Source organism: Haemaphysalis longicornis, unplaced genomic scaffold (genome assembly GCF_048455015.1).
Source record: "Haemaphysalis longicornis isolate Haplotype H1 unplaced genomic scaffold, Haemaphysalis longicornis Haplotype H1 scaffold_13, whole genome shotgun sequence".
NCBI lineage: Eukaryota > Metazoa > Arthropoda > Arachnida > Ixodida > Ixodidae > Haemaphysalis > Haemaphysalis longicornis.
Window position 1 is genome coordinate 99,245,916 of NW_027526233.1, and position 13,053 is coordinate 99,258,968.

The 13,053-nt window shown below is 48.5% G+C and overlaps 1 long non-coding RNA gene across 2 annotated transcripts in view; it reads left to right on the forward strand.

Annotated features, from left to right (window-relative positions):
• LOC144164155 (uncharacterized) overlaps positions 1-11,391 on the forward strand; it is a 62,579-nt gene extending 51,188 nt beyond the window's left edge. For both annotated transcript variants that reach the window (XR_013321083.1, XR_013321082.1), the window contains exon 4: positions 11,152-11,391. This is a non-coding gene — a long non-coding RNA (uncharacterized LOC144164155). The remainder of the gene's footprint in view (positions 1-11,151) is intronic.
• Positions 11,392-13,053: the final 1,662 nt, after the last annotated feature.

A 13,053-nucleotide genomic window follows, 5' to 3' on the forward strand; every position in this document is an offset into this window, starting at 1 on the left:
CATCCGGCTGCCAGAAAAAAAGTGACGTAGGGCGGAAACAGCAAGTAATACGTGCAACTAAGACCGGGAAAACAAGTTAAACTGGTCTCCCCACAACACTGCATCTAGGGGCAGCAGAAGTTCGGTTCATGGACCAAGCAACCCCGAGGCATAGTTTTCATCAATGGAGATAGAAGCCAAACGATGTCGGACTCTTTTGGGTCGCATGGACTTGAAAGGATCTCTCCACGGACTAAACAATTGTTTGGACACGGACTACTCTCCATTATTGTTGCGCGGAAGAGGATGTTGTAAAAGAAGTAGCGCTGTTTCTATCGTTCCCCACTATCATCATCATGAGTTGACCGAAGAAAAGGAATTATCGGGAGGGGTCTCGGCGGCTCCTCCGTTTGTCTACACGCCCGGACCCAGAGAAGATAAATGCAGTTCAACTGGTTCAACCACCAAACTCCAACGGAAGTGTAAGAAAATTACAAAAAACTTAGGAGAACACCCGCAAGAGCCCATTTAATTAAGCATACCGCGGACATTGTATTTGTCGGGTATGAAAATCGTAGCGAGTGAACAAACGAATCATTTAGTTTAGCGGAAAGAACACCGCAAGAGAATAGATTGCCCTGACTTTGTCGTGGCGTTTTCGTCAGTTCAAATAATGTTTCAGTAGAATAAACTTGCACAGTCTTCAGCTTCAGAGTATAACTGGGCCCACACAACTTGGGGAGGATGGCGGATGGTCAGATATATTAGCAAACACGTATTGCCTCATCTTAGGAGTTTCGTGGCTCCAAAGAGGAGAACCGGGACATTACCCGCTATCCTAAAAGGTAGACAACTACTGACAGCTCTATTTAGTGAATGCACCAACCACATAGCAGCTTTATGAACTTTAGATCAAGCTGAAGCGAAGATAGACACAGGGTATTGTCATAGGCGAGAAGAAACGCCGCACTTCTCTTCTCAGGAGACAAAGCTTAGGCATGCGCCATGACGCCTGCCAAGGAAGGCTACGGGAAAACGGACGCGTACGCCATTGGGCCAAATAAAACTCTGCAAAGCTGGGTTGTTGATGCAGGTCATCTCGGAAGATCAAAAGAGCAGCAGGTAGCCCATACCGCTGTTTTTGAGGGGGGATGGATTATCCATCACAAGGCCACCAAAGCTGTATGCGTTCGGCGGGCCACGGAATGGCAGATGCCCGCCATGGTATCAATCTGCATAATGCAACCGTGCTTTCTTTTCCAGCAAGGTTATTGCATGCACTGTTTTATGCCGACCACAGCACTTGGGCCGTGCGTTGGAACTGCTAAATTTCCTAGCGGTGGCGTCATGATATACGCAGACGACGCATCGTGTGCGCGTCCGTGTCTCCTGGACATGCAAGAGAACGCAGGCGTTGACTGTTGCGGTGTTCATGGCGTGCCGACAAACGATTAAATAAATTGTAATGTATACACTATAGTTCCCTGTATTCGATGTTCTCGTTGCATTTTGAGAATTCCCCTTATAACGATTTTGTGTGTGCTCATACGGTAGCTACCACTTAAAAAGCTATTAAAATTTTCTTATGTAGGTGCCTGCAGCGCGAACGTTATAGCTCCCTTTTCGGCAACTAAACTTCGTATTGACACTGTTTTGGTGTGTCTAACATCACCGCAACACAGAATGCACGTACGTTTCCGTGCCTTTTGGACACACTTCACAGCATTAAGCGTAAGACGTACACCATTGGGGATACAGGCGCTCCACTGAAAAGACGTTTAACCAATAGCCATTGCATCGTTGCGGTACCAAAAAACCCACGCCAAGCCCGTTCCCCTTACCGCACCGCCGGATCACCATGGCATCGCAATTTCTCCAAAATACATCGCAGCAATTTTACGATGGAAATACACTGAACGAAGTGACCATCTTAACACAGCCTTGACCGCAACGTTAAATGCTAAGCTAATGGGCGCGGTGCAAACATGAATGTTCACCTGGGCGGTGATCATAGGACATATTCTCAAATGCCGCCTTGATACCTGTAATGGACCTCGAGGTCCTCCGGCTGCCAAGCCGTCGAGAGAGAGCCGAGAGCGCACGTCTGATGAGAATGAGGGCTTTAATGGAACAGGGTCGCGTGGAGCGCGAGCGCGTGCCACCGCTCGGTCGTGCTGGTAAAGATGATGATGATCAGCGTCTTCTGTCGAAGAGGAAGAAGTTCCTACATTCTCCCCCGCCGACAGATGACGCTAGTTGGCTTCCAATGGGTATAAGAGTTGAACGGGACGGTCGACTGTCTTTCCACAAGGCAAGTGTAAGGAGCAGGAACGGACTTTGCCATCACTCCCGCGATGAAGTTCTTGAATCCTTGCAAGAGTCCACATCTGCCTTGGACGTTGCTTTTCGCTGACGAGAACCACGTTTCCTTCCTTCAATGAATCGACCCCCTTGACCTGGTTGACGGAAAAGTTTTTGAGCTCACTCAAATATTCCTTAGACCAGCGGGTCCAAAACGCTTTTAGGTCATCTTCTCTCTTCCGCCAAAGGATTCGCAGCTGGTCAGCCGTTTTGTTGGGGTTCTCCACGGCTTCGTACGGTGGCAACGCCGTAAACCTCCTCCCCACAAGAAAGCTTGACGGAGATAGTGGGCACGGTTCGTTTACGTCGTTAAATACGTAGGTCAGGGGCCGAGAGTTCAATACAGCCTCCACTTCGGTTAAAAGTGTCTCCAATTCCGTGTAACATACTAGGCGCCTGCCCAACATTTTCTTTAAGGACATCTTGATAGATCGGATCAGTCTCTCGTAGAAACCACCCCACCAAGGAGAACTTGGGCAGGTAAATTTCCACTGTATTCTAAACGTCGTCAAAAATGTAAGGACATCGGGGTGTCTGATAGCTTTCCATAGCCTTTGAAGCTCTTTCGAAGCCCGCACAAAAGTTCGTGCGTTGTCGCTGTAGAGGGTTTTACACAATCCCCGTCGGGACACGAACCTCCGCAAGGCGCAGATGAAGTTTTCCGTTGTCAGGTCTTCCACGAGCTCTAGATGAACAGCCCTTGTGACAGCACAAGTGAACAGAACACTATATGCCCGTCCTTGAGCTCTGCTTTTGATGTACAAGGGCCCAGCAAAATCAACCCCGCTTACGGAGAAAGGAAAAGCTTCGGTTGTTCTGTCTTTGGGCAGCGGAGGTGTCTCTTGCACTATGGGCTTGGACTGCAGCCGTTGACAGACGAAACAGCGTCCGATAGTCTTTTTTACTAGTTGTCGGGCGCGTGGAATCCAGAACCTCTCGCGAACTTGGGTCAGGGTGTCTCGTACTCCTCCATGTAGGACTTGCACATGGGCGTGCTGGATCATGAGATGTGTAAAGTGCGTGTCCTTCGGTAGGAGTACGGGGACCTGGGCTCCGTATGTGTCGCTGGCGAGCACCCTTCCTCGAACTCGCAACAAACCGTCGTCATCGACTAAGAGTCGCAACTCCTTGATTTTACTGTGCGACGGAAGAGGTTTCTTGGTTGCGATGCACTTCGCCTCGACATCAAAGTGAAGCTGCTGTTCCACGCGAATGAGGTAATGCTCCGCATGCTGTACTTCTTCGGTGGTCAGAGGCCCGGTCACTTTATCCTCTTCTTTCAGGTTCTTCACGTAATGAAGTACCCATGCTGTGACGTGGAGTAACTTGGACAATGAGCTTAAGCGTTCAGTGTCGATCACCTGTGGCACCAAAATAGTCGTATTCACGGCGTGAGCACCGGTCGTTGCCACCTGCTCGGGTGCGTCTAGTTGTCCACCTTCTGGAATTATTTCCGGCCACAGATCTGGGTCAGTGAGCCAGTCTGGACCGTGCCACCACAGGTGCGATCGCTTTAGCAGGTCAGCCGAGATGCCTCTTGTCAGAAGGTCGGCTGGGTTTTCCCTTCCTGGACAGAAGCGCCAACGTGTGTAATCCGTCAGGTTCCGGATCTCTTGCACCCTGTTCTGCACGAATGTTTTCCATGTCGACGGATCTTTTCTAATCCAGCAGAGGGCAATCTGCGAGTCTGACCAAAACGTAACTTCTTCGATGTCGAGTTCGCAGTTCTTCGTAATGTAGCTGTAGATACGTGCCGCTATTATCGCCGACATCAATTCAAGTCGTGCTAGCGTAACCGTTTTCAGTGGTGCAACTCTCGTCTTTGCAAAGAGAAGGACTGTCCGAGCACTGCCGCTGGCATCGTGAATGGTTAGGTAGACCACGGCTCCATAAGCCGACTCGCTTGCGTCTGCAAAGACGTGAAGGTTGGATGTGTGGTTCTGGCCATCCCTTCCGGCGCCTAAAAATCTTGGGATGACTACATCGTGCAGTAGGGCTACTTCTTCGGCCCACTTGAGCCATATGCTTCGCAGTCGATATGGTAGGGGGTCTTCCCAGTCAAGGTTTTCTCGCCAGATGTCTTGCAGCAGGATCTTGGCTTTGATAAGGAAGGGCGATAGAAAACCCAGTGGGTCATACACCCCTGCGATAGCTTGAAGAACGAATCGTTTTGTCACTTCGTGTTGCTGTATGAAGTGCGGAAGGCTGTTGTTCTTGAAGGAGAACGTGTCCGTTTCAGGGTCCCATGAAATCCCTAGAACTTTCGTCGTCCCTGACGGAGGACAAAGCACCTTTTCCTGGGCAGTTATTTTCTCTTCAAAAGAAGCAGCAACATACGGATCGTTGCTCACCCACTTCCGGATATTCATGGACGCAGCACGAAAAATTTCAACGATCTCCTCATGCATTTTGATGGCTTCTGCACTGTTATCAGCTCCAATGAGAAGGTCATCCATGTACATGGATTCCTGAAGCAGACGGGCTGTCGACAGATATTTCTTTTCGCATCGCCGAAAATGGTGCTTCAATGTAGCTGTCAACAAAAAAGGACTTGAAGTGGCGCCGAAAGGAACGCGAGTCATTCTCCAGATTTCCTGCTCTGGTAACGGTCGACCCGCTTGAGGCAATGTCTTAAACCAGAAAAATCTCAGAGCATCTCTGTCTTCTTCACGTAGGAGAATCTGCAGAAATGCTTTCTCGACGTCAGCGGTCATTGCTACCTTGTACCTTCGGAAACGCAGTAGAAGGGTCACGACGTTGGGGTTCAGGTTCGGGCCAGCTTCCAAGTTCTCGTTAAGCGACTTCGCACCATTTTCATGGGATGATGCGTCAAACACGATTCGCACTTTCGTCGTAGCACGGTCTTCGCGCATCACTGCTCGGTGGGGCATGTAATACAAGCGCCCACGAGGGACGTTTTCCGTCAGTGGTACCCTTTCAGCGGATCCTTCTTCCAGGTACGTTCTAATGGTAGCGTCATACCTCTCCATGAGGCTGGCGTCTTTTCCTAGTTTTTTCATTAGGATTTGAAGCCGCTTCGCTGCCACAGCAAGGTTATCCGCCAAGTCAACCCTTGGTTTCCACGGAAGCGCGACCTCGTACCGTTCGTTCGCCTTTTTTATTGTTTCCTCAAACTTGGTAATGACCAGATCGTTTTCGGAACTCCGTTCGTCCTCGCACTTGACGCCGATGCTTTCAAAGTCCCAAAAACAGTTAAGGACTTCCGAGACCTCGTTGGCTTCCACGGACGCTCGTAGCACGACAACGTTAGCACAGTGCGTGACATTAGCTCCTAACGGTAGCTGGCCTTGAACAGTCCAGCCTAGCAACGTTTCCACTGCCTTGAGCTTCGTCGTCACTGGCTTCACGTTGCCGGTTACCAGATCCCAGTAGTGGTCCGAGCCAATCAGGATCGTTATTTTGGTTTCTTCGAAACCTCGTGCGCAGAGTGCCCGTGTGACTAAACGCATTGCTTCCATCGTCTTGATGACTTGGTCATCTGGCACGGGTATATGCTCGTTGCATATAGCATCTACTTCAAGTGCCTCGATGTGCACGGGCCTTTCTGTGTTTTCGGAAACGATGAGGAGACGTACTTTTCTCATTGTTTTTCTCGTTTTCTGGCCTCCAAATACACCCACAGTTAAAGTCTCCTCTTCCAGGAATTCGCAGCCAAGTTTCTGTGACGCATCGGCAGTAATAAAACTGCGTTGGCTTCCGCCGTCAAAGAGGATCCGGTAGCGTCCCGATGACGCGGAGCCTTTGACTGTCGCGGTCAAAGTCTGAAGCAAGACCATGCAGCCAGTTTGACAAGAAGCTAGGCTAACGGGCGTAGAGGTCACTTCGTTTCTGCTCGAGGCGTCTGGCGCGCACATGGTAGTGGCATGCCTTCGGGGGCACTTGTCGCACCGCAGTCGGCCTCGGCAGTCTTTCGCCATGTGCCATTTCTTGAGGCACCGGAAGCATCGACCTTCCTTGATGAGCAGCTGCTTCTTCCGTTTTAGGCTCCATTCGTCGCTGTCGCAAACTTCGGAACGATGCTTCACGGACTGGCAGAACAAGCACCGTTGAGGGTTGTTCGCCGAGTTTTGCAGAGCCGATACGGTGTGTAAGTTTCGGAACCTCTGTTGTTTAGGTGGCTCTTGTGGTGTCACGGCAACGTCCGGCGTTGTCACAGCTGTTTGACGCTCCACAGCTTCTCGACACCGAACTTGATGGTCGAAAAAGTCGAGAAGCTGCTGGAGTTCTTGTTCGGGTTGTGCCGTCTCGTTCTGTTGGTCAACTACGGCTTGAGTCGAGCTGAATGTCGTTGAAGTACACGTCGGTGACTTGAAGAGTTCGTGGTACTTCAAGACCATGCCGGGCGGTAGCGTTCTAAAGAGAACCTCCCGTAGCATCAAGCAGTAATTAGCGGGACTGGTGCCAAGGGCCTTGAGACTTCGTACATGCACCTGTATCTGATCGTAGAGACGTCGAAGTTGCTGTGTGTTGGTCGACGACGAAACCAGTTTCGGGTCCAGAAGGCTTCTGAGATGATCTTGGACGATGATTCTTTCGTCTCCGAAGCGCTTCTTCAGGATGTCGACTGCGTCCTTGTAGCACTCCTCGCTGGCCTGAAGCCCAGAGATGGCTGACGCGGCTGCTCCGGTCACAAGGGTGTTCAAATAGTTAAATTTGTCCGCAGTGCTCAGTTCGCTGTTGTTGTGCACAGCCGATGAAAACTGCATCCAGAAACGCTGCCAGTTCTTCCGGTTCCCGTCAAACTTGATTAAGTCAAGCTGGGGCAGCTTAGACTTGCTGGTGGCCGGAGTAGGGCAGCTCATCGGTCGTGTGGGCAGTCTGGATGCAAGGGCGCTCTGCAGCTCAAAACGCAGGGTGGCTGTCGTGTTCACGACCTTATCGCCGTATCTCCCAGCGTCCGACGTCTCATTATCCAGCAGGTCTTCTGGCGTTTCGTCGAAAATACGGTCGTCGAGCTTCCTGATCTGCTAGTGGAGCGCTTCGATTCGCTCAAGCAGAACGCTCACCTCGGACGCCGAAAGTCCTGGCTGCCCTCGCAGCGCTGCTTCCGCTTCGGCAATCACGCCGTCCAGCTGAGAGCGGAGGCTCTGGCGACGTCGGAATAGCCGTTCCATGGCAGTCAGCTGGCGGCCGGAGATTCTGGGGCCAAGGTCGCCGGCGCCGCGTCGGTTCAAAGGGCTTGCGCGGCTCCGGGCGTCGATGAGGTCGGCCTTGTCGCGAGATCCCGGGTTTCCGGCACCATGTAATGGACCTCGAGGTCCTCCGGCTGCCAAGCCGTCGAGAGAGAGCCGAGAGCGCACGTCTGATGAGAATGAGGGCTTTAATGGAACACGGTCGCGTGGAGCGCGAGCGCGTGCCACCGCTCGGTCCATGCTGGTAAAGATGATGATGATCAGCGTCTTCTGCTATGTACGAAGAGGAAGAAGTTCCTACAGTACCCTCAACGGGGTGCAATGGGGTAAATTCATGTCTCGTAGTTCAATATTCAATATTGTTTCTTTCGCATAACACTTCACGTTGCGAAGCATTGATGCCATAGTAGCTTCATTAAAACTTTCGACATTGGCAAAAATGTCTGCTAGATACACAGGCCGCTCCATTACAACCTACCACCAGAAGTGAAGGAACTAGGAGGGATGGTGTATTTTATATATTTGACACAAAAACAAGACTTCCTCTAATGCTGCCCTGGCAGGTGTTGTATGAAAGAAATGGTGCCAGTTCCTAACTCAAGACACTTGTTAAACGACACGCATGTATGGGTTTCATCCCGGCCTGGTCACCGCACGCTGACTTGTTCCCAGCCTTGAATATACAAGCACAGGTGACAATATAGCAGCAGTGGAGGGCGCAAACAGCATAGGTGTATTTTAAGTGCGAATGCACTTCTTAAGCGAGCCTGAATCGTCCGCCGCCGTAGTCCGCATAGCAACAGCTGCGGGTGCGTGCTCTCCTCGGCTTCCTCGTCGTCTTCCCTAGCAACGGGGGGAGATGAGCGCGCGCTACTCTCCTCCTCCTCTCTCCGCTCAGTGACTGCGGGTGTTGGGCGCCTCCTCTCCACTTCGGGCGGGAGATCTCTCGCTCGCGTAGCGGGCGCTCCGCATTCCGACGCGTGAGGGCGCTCGTGTAGCCCTCGCCTTAACGGCGGGCGCTACTCTCCTCCTCCTCTCTCCGCTCAGTGACTGCGGGTGTTGGGCGCCTCCTCTCCACTCCAAGATCACGATATCCACCGTAATCGCGCAATCACCAACCGTGCATTCGCACTTACACACTCTCCCCCTCGGGGAAGTGCGAGGTTTTGTAAAAGCTTTCTTTACGGTGCCTCTATGCTCGCCCGTGCTCCTCTGTTGGCGCGCATTGAGGAACACTAATTCGGCCACTACTACAGCGCTCCCTTAACTTCTGAGCGTACCTGCGCACCGAACTACGACAGAAAGATTTCCCATTGTTCTTTACTATAATTAAAATTTTAAAAAAGAATGTGTGGCCTCGCAGTTCACGGCGTCACTGTCGAACGCTGCTGCCCTATCCTAGATAGCAATGGTTGACTTTGCCGAAGCATCAACCAACCTTCTTAGTTCCACTCGCTACGCTGACGCCCTGCATTGTTATCTTAAAGTGGCTTCCGTACCCCGCAATATCGCCCATCCTCCAAGTTCACAAAGTTCGCTTATGCTGCCGAATCCAGATGAAAGCATACACTCGTAATAAAAATGCGTGCTAATCCACCCTGGAAAGGTGGTTGGAATAAACGACACCCACAACAATACCCATGCGACATCACTTCAATTCACACACGTGGCTCTACAAAGAATGAAACCAGAGACAAGTGAAATGCACTTAACCACACTCTTGTTTACTTCAAGGAGATATGCTTTGATAAGATTAAACCAATGTGTTATCCATGAATGCTGATTAGTTGAGTGTTATTGGTGAAGCACCTTAGTGGAGACAATTTTTTTATACAATTTAAGGAAGCTCAAACCCGCTGTCAGAGGATCTCACTTCTCCGCCGTTTCTGCAAACAACAACGGAGGCGACGAGATGAGCGGCAGAGGCGGAGGAAATGTGAGACGTCATGCGTTGGCGGGAGCTTCCTTTAATTTTTACGAACTCCTAGCGCCTCCGCAAGGCGCGCACACGGCCGCTACACGTGCGTGCCGTGGGCGCAGCGCACAGTGGCGGAGAGGTCGCGTGACGCTATCAAGTGGCATTCAGCGAGAGGGCAGGGGGTAAACACGCAGATGTGCTCGGTGAGTGCATCGTCTGTCTGCCCAGTCTTCGCGTGGGCTCGCTGCTCAATCGGTAAGACAAAGGGCTCTCGCTGCGTTTCTCTATTCGTTTCAGGTTCGATTCCTGGTGGTGCAAGTAACTTTTATTTGTTCGCGGAAGTTTTCTGTTGACACCAACGGTCACAAAAGAACCCTTACACGTAGAACTTTAAAAAGTGGCATTCACTCACGGAACACTAAAAAATTTCTTGTCCCAGTGTACACTAGGTACTTAATAACTGGACTTAGTAAACTGGACTTAGTAAATGCAGAACTAGTCAGGGTTACTAAATGAAGCAGGTAGTAAGCATCACTATCTACATTACTAAAGTACTACTGATAACACCCTTCTGAGCTAGACGGTTTAGTAACTGGCCACGCAAATCCTAGTCATAACCACGACCTTAATCTAGTGTATACTACTTCCTATATCCAGTTAATCTCCTAACCATGCAGTTACTAGTGGCAGAGCCTACGCACCGTGCCGCGGGGTAGTAAGATTAGTAGAAAGTTAGTAAATATGGCCGTTACTACCATTTTACCACCTTTTTATTATGATTGTACTTCAACACCACTATCCTTCACGCATCCCCATCAGTGCTTTAAAACAGCACAACCATTCCTATTTTTTATATCACATTCCATCTAGCATAGCCATATGCCGGCCATTCCATTCACTCTCTTCCGGAGTACCATAGCATTGAAACTGGGGGTTGACCAACTGTTACTTCGAAACTGAGCACTCTTATAAATATTTAATTTTATCGCCATGATAACAGTTCAACCACCATTTATTATTTCCGGATAATTCTGACGGTAAAAAATGGCATATTGACCTTGCAAACTCACAGAAAACCTCGACGTTCTGCCCTCGATTGCAATAGCTGTCATAATCTTCACTCAGTTATGTTCACCACTATAGCCACAGAGACGGAGATCTGTTGCGACGGTTGGTCGTTCTCGACACAAATTTTCTTGTTGCAATAGCTAGCAATACTACTAATCCGTTACATTATTCTTACTATTTACGACAAAATTTGTAATATCCGATTTAGTCTTTCAAAAAAAGATTAAAACAGCGGTGGCCTTTGTAACTGTAATCATTGCACAACTATTTTTCTTTTACAGCCGGACAAAATGTGTTTGAGCTGGGTATATCAAAAAACATAACCATTTCTTCCTTAACTTTGTGAGGCACAAAACTTGTACTGCCATTTCCAAAGTATCAAACAAAGAAATTGTAGCGGGAAAATGCCCATTGCTTTTAAGAGCTTTCATTGCTAGATATCTGCTTTTGAACTGCACACTGATTCCGAAATTTGAAATTTTAAACACTACCACGTAAAACTGCAAAACATCTGACTTTGTAGGTTCGAAATTTTGCCTTTCTGTCAAAACTGAGTCTACGATTTTTTTAGCATGACTTTTGAGCATTGTTTTTATGAAGTAACTCCGCTTACAAAATTGCCGCTGTCAACAAAAGAGCTATGTATTCTACTTTTTTCCATGCAATCTCTAGTTTCAGATGTTTGTGCGACGGCAACCGAACCGCTACCACACTGTGAGATTTGGGAAGAATATCGATATGGCAAGCGGGGACAGCTGGAGACGAGCCAAGGCTGCTTGAACTTTTTCAACCGGAGTTGCAACGTTGCTACGGTTTACGATTGGTACAACTCTTCCGTCTGTTCCTGACATTGTTCGGCATAAAAGACAACGCCTGTCAGTGTTTACTCTGAAAAAAAATTGCTCCAAACTACTTTTGCCTGCTGTCTTAATGCGGTTAACAGCTATATTTCGGCGAAGTGGGGGAACGTCAAAACAATCGTTGACAGGGGAATCGTACCGCCTTCGTCCATGCGTTTGTACTTCGAATGACAACTAACGCCCAGAAATTACAAATATTATACTGCGCTCCAGCACTTCAGCCAATGAGAGCTTGCTTCTGTGCTGGTTTGTTGACGAAGATGTCGTCCTTCGTCTCCGTCAATGTCAATTTAGCGCAGTGTTTCACAACAGCACTTTAGCCCATTTATAATGAGTAAATTTTGCAGTCCGAAGGTAAATTGTTAAACGTTGACATAGAAAACGCTCACCCACAACAGCAGCGTGTAATATTTTTTTTTTTCAAATGTGGACAAGCAACAATATTGCCATGGAGCTGGGCGTCTCATGGCGTTAAAAACGCCTGATTTGGATTTTCCGTTACATTTGTAGGCATATAATTATTCAGCGCACTTTGAGTTTATGGCAATATTTAAACGAGTAAGGCTGCCTACTACTCTTCACACGGCCGAAAATTTTGTACCCATGGTTGAAGTAAAAGACATACCTTTCATAACTGTCATCATCTCCAATAAAACGGGAACTACAAATATATCCTGAGTGCAAAAAGCAGTTTCATGCTTAACATTGCTTGGACGCACCGGTGCGGCTTCTGTCCACTTTCCGCCATTACCACGCCCATTTATTTATGGCTAACCCAATCTACACTGATAATATATTGGCCAAAAATTCTACCTTGCCGCATATGCCGATGCAATCCTTATTCATGTGGCGAAACGTCGAACGCATCATTGAAGTAGTCATTCAACCAAAATAATTTTTCCATCACTAATCTTCTGAGAACAGCTAACAATTTTACAGTTTAAATTATGCAATAGTCGAGGGGCCTAAACCTATTTTGTGAGAGAAGGTAAATTAAATACAAAGAAATGCCACATCAGCTGTTTGCACAAAACGGCACTTACGCGAAAGTTTCCAGCTAAAAATTTCAAGAATACAGAGTCTTGAATTTGCTGTGGGTTACCGCGGAATTGTCCTTCTTGTCCAACCAAGACAATGACGTGTACACTGCCATCAATCCTTTCCAGAAGGCACGAAAAAACACGTGTGCGAACAATACTCGGTTACAACTTAAGAACGGCACCGGAAGTTACCCTTGCGCCTCATCACCGCAACCTGCTGTTCCTCCGCAGGTTGCGGTGATGAGGCGCAAATATTCGCAGCAACGCACTTTTTAAGAGAGCGTAGCTGCGAATATTTTTTGAAGCACAAAATAAAAGAACCCCCCCAAAACAAAACAAGTAAACTTAATATTCTTGCGATTTGAAAATTTTAAGGTGTGATACATTACCACAACTAACGTGTATTTAAAGGTAAAAATATCATAAACACAATTGCCATTCCCAGTCAAACCCCGGTGCAAAAATGACAAAACAGAACCTTATTAAGAAAAAAATAACGATGTTCAGCTTACTTTTTGTGGCTTACGTGTTGTATTTTACACACGTATGCATTACTCACCAGTTTTGAAATTTCGAAGTATTAGCGTACAGTGGCCTTTTTGCTTCGCGCATTGTGTTTTTGTCCCCACATTTTCCAGCATCTCATTCTCCAACATGAACGTCTCGTACGAGGT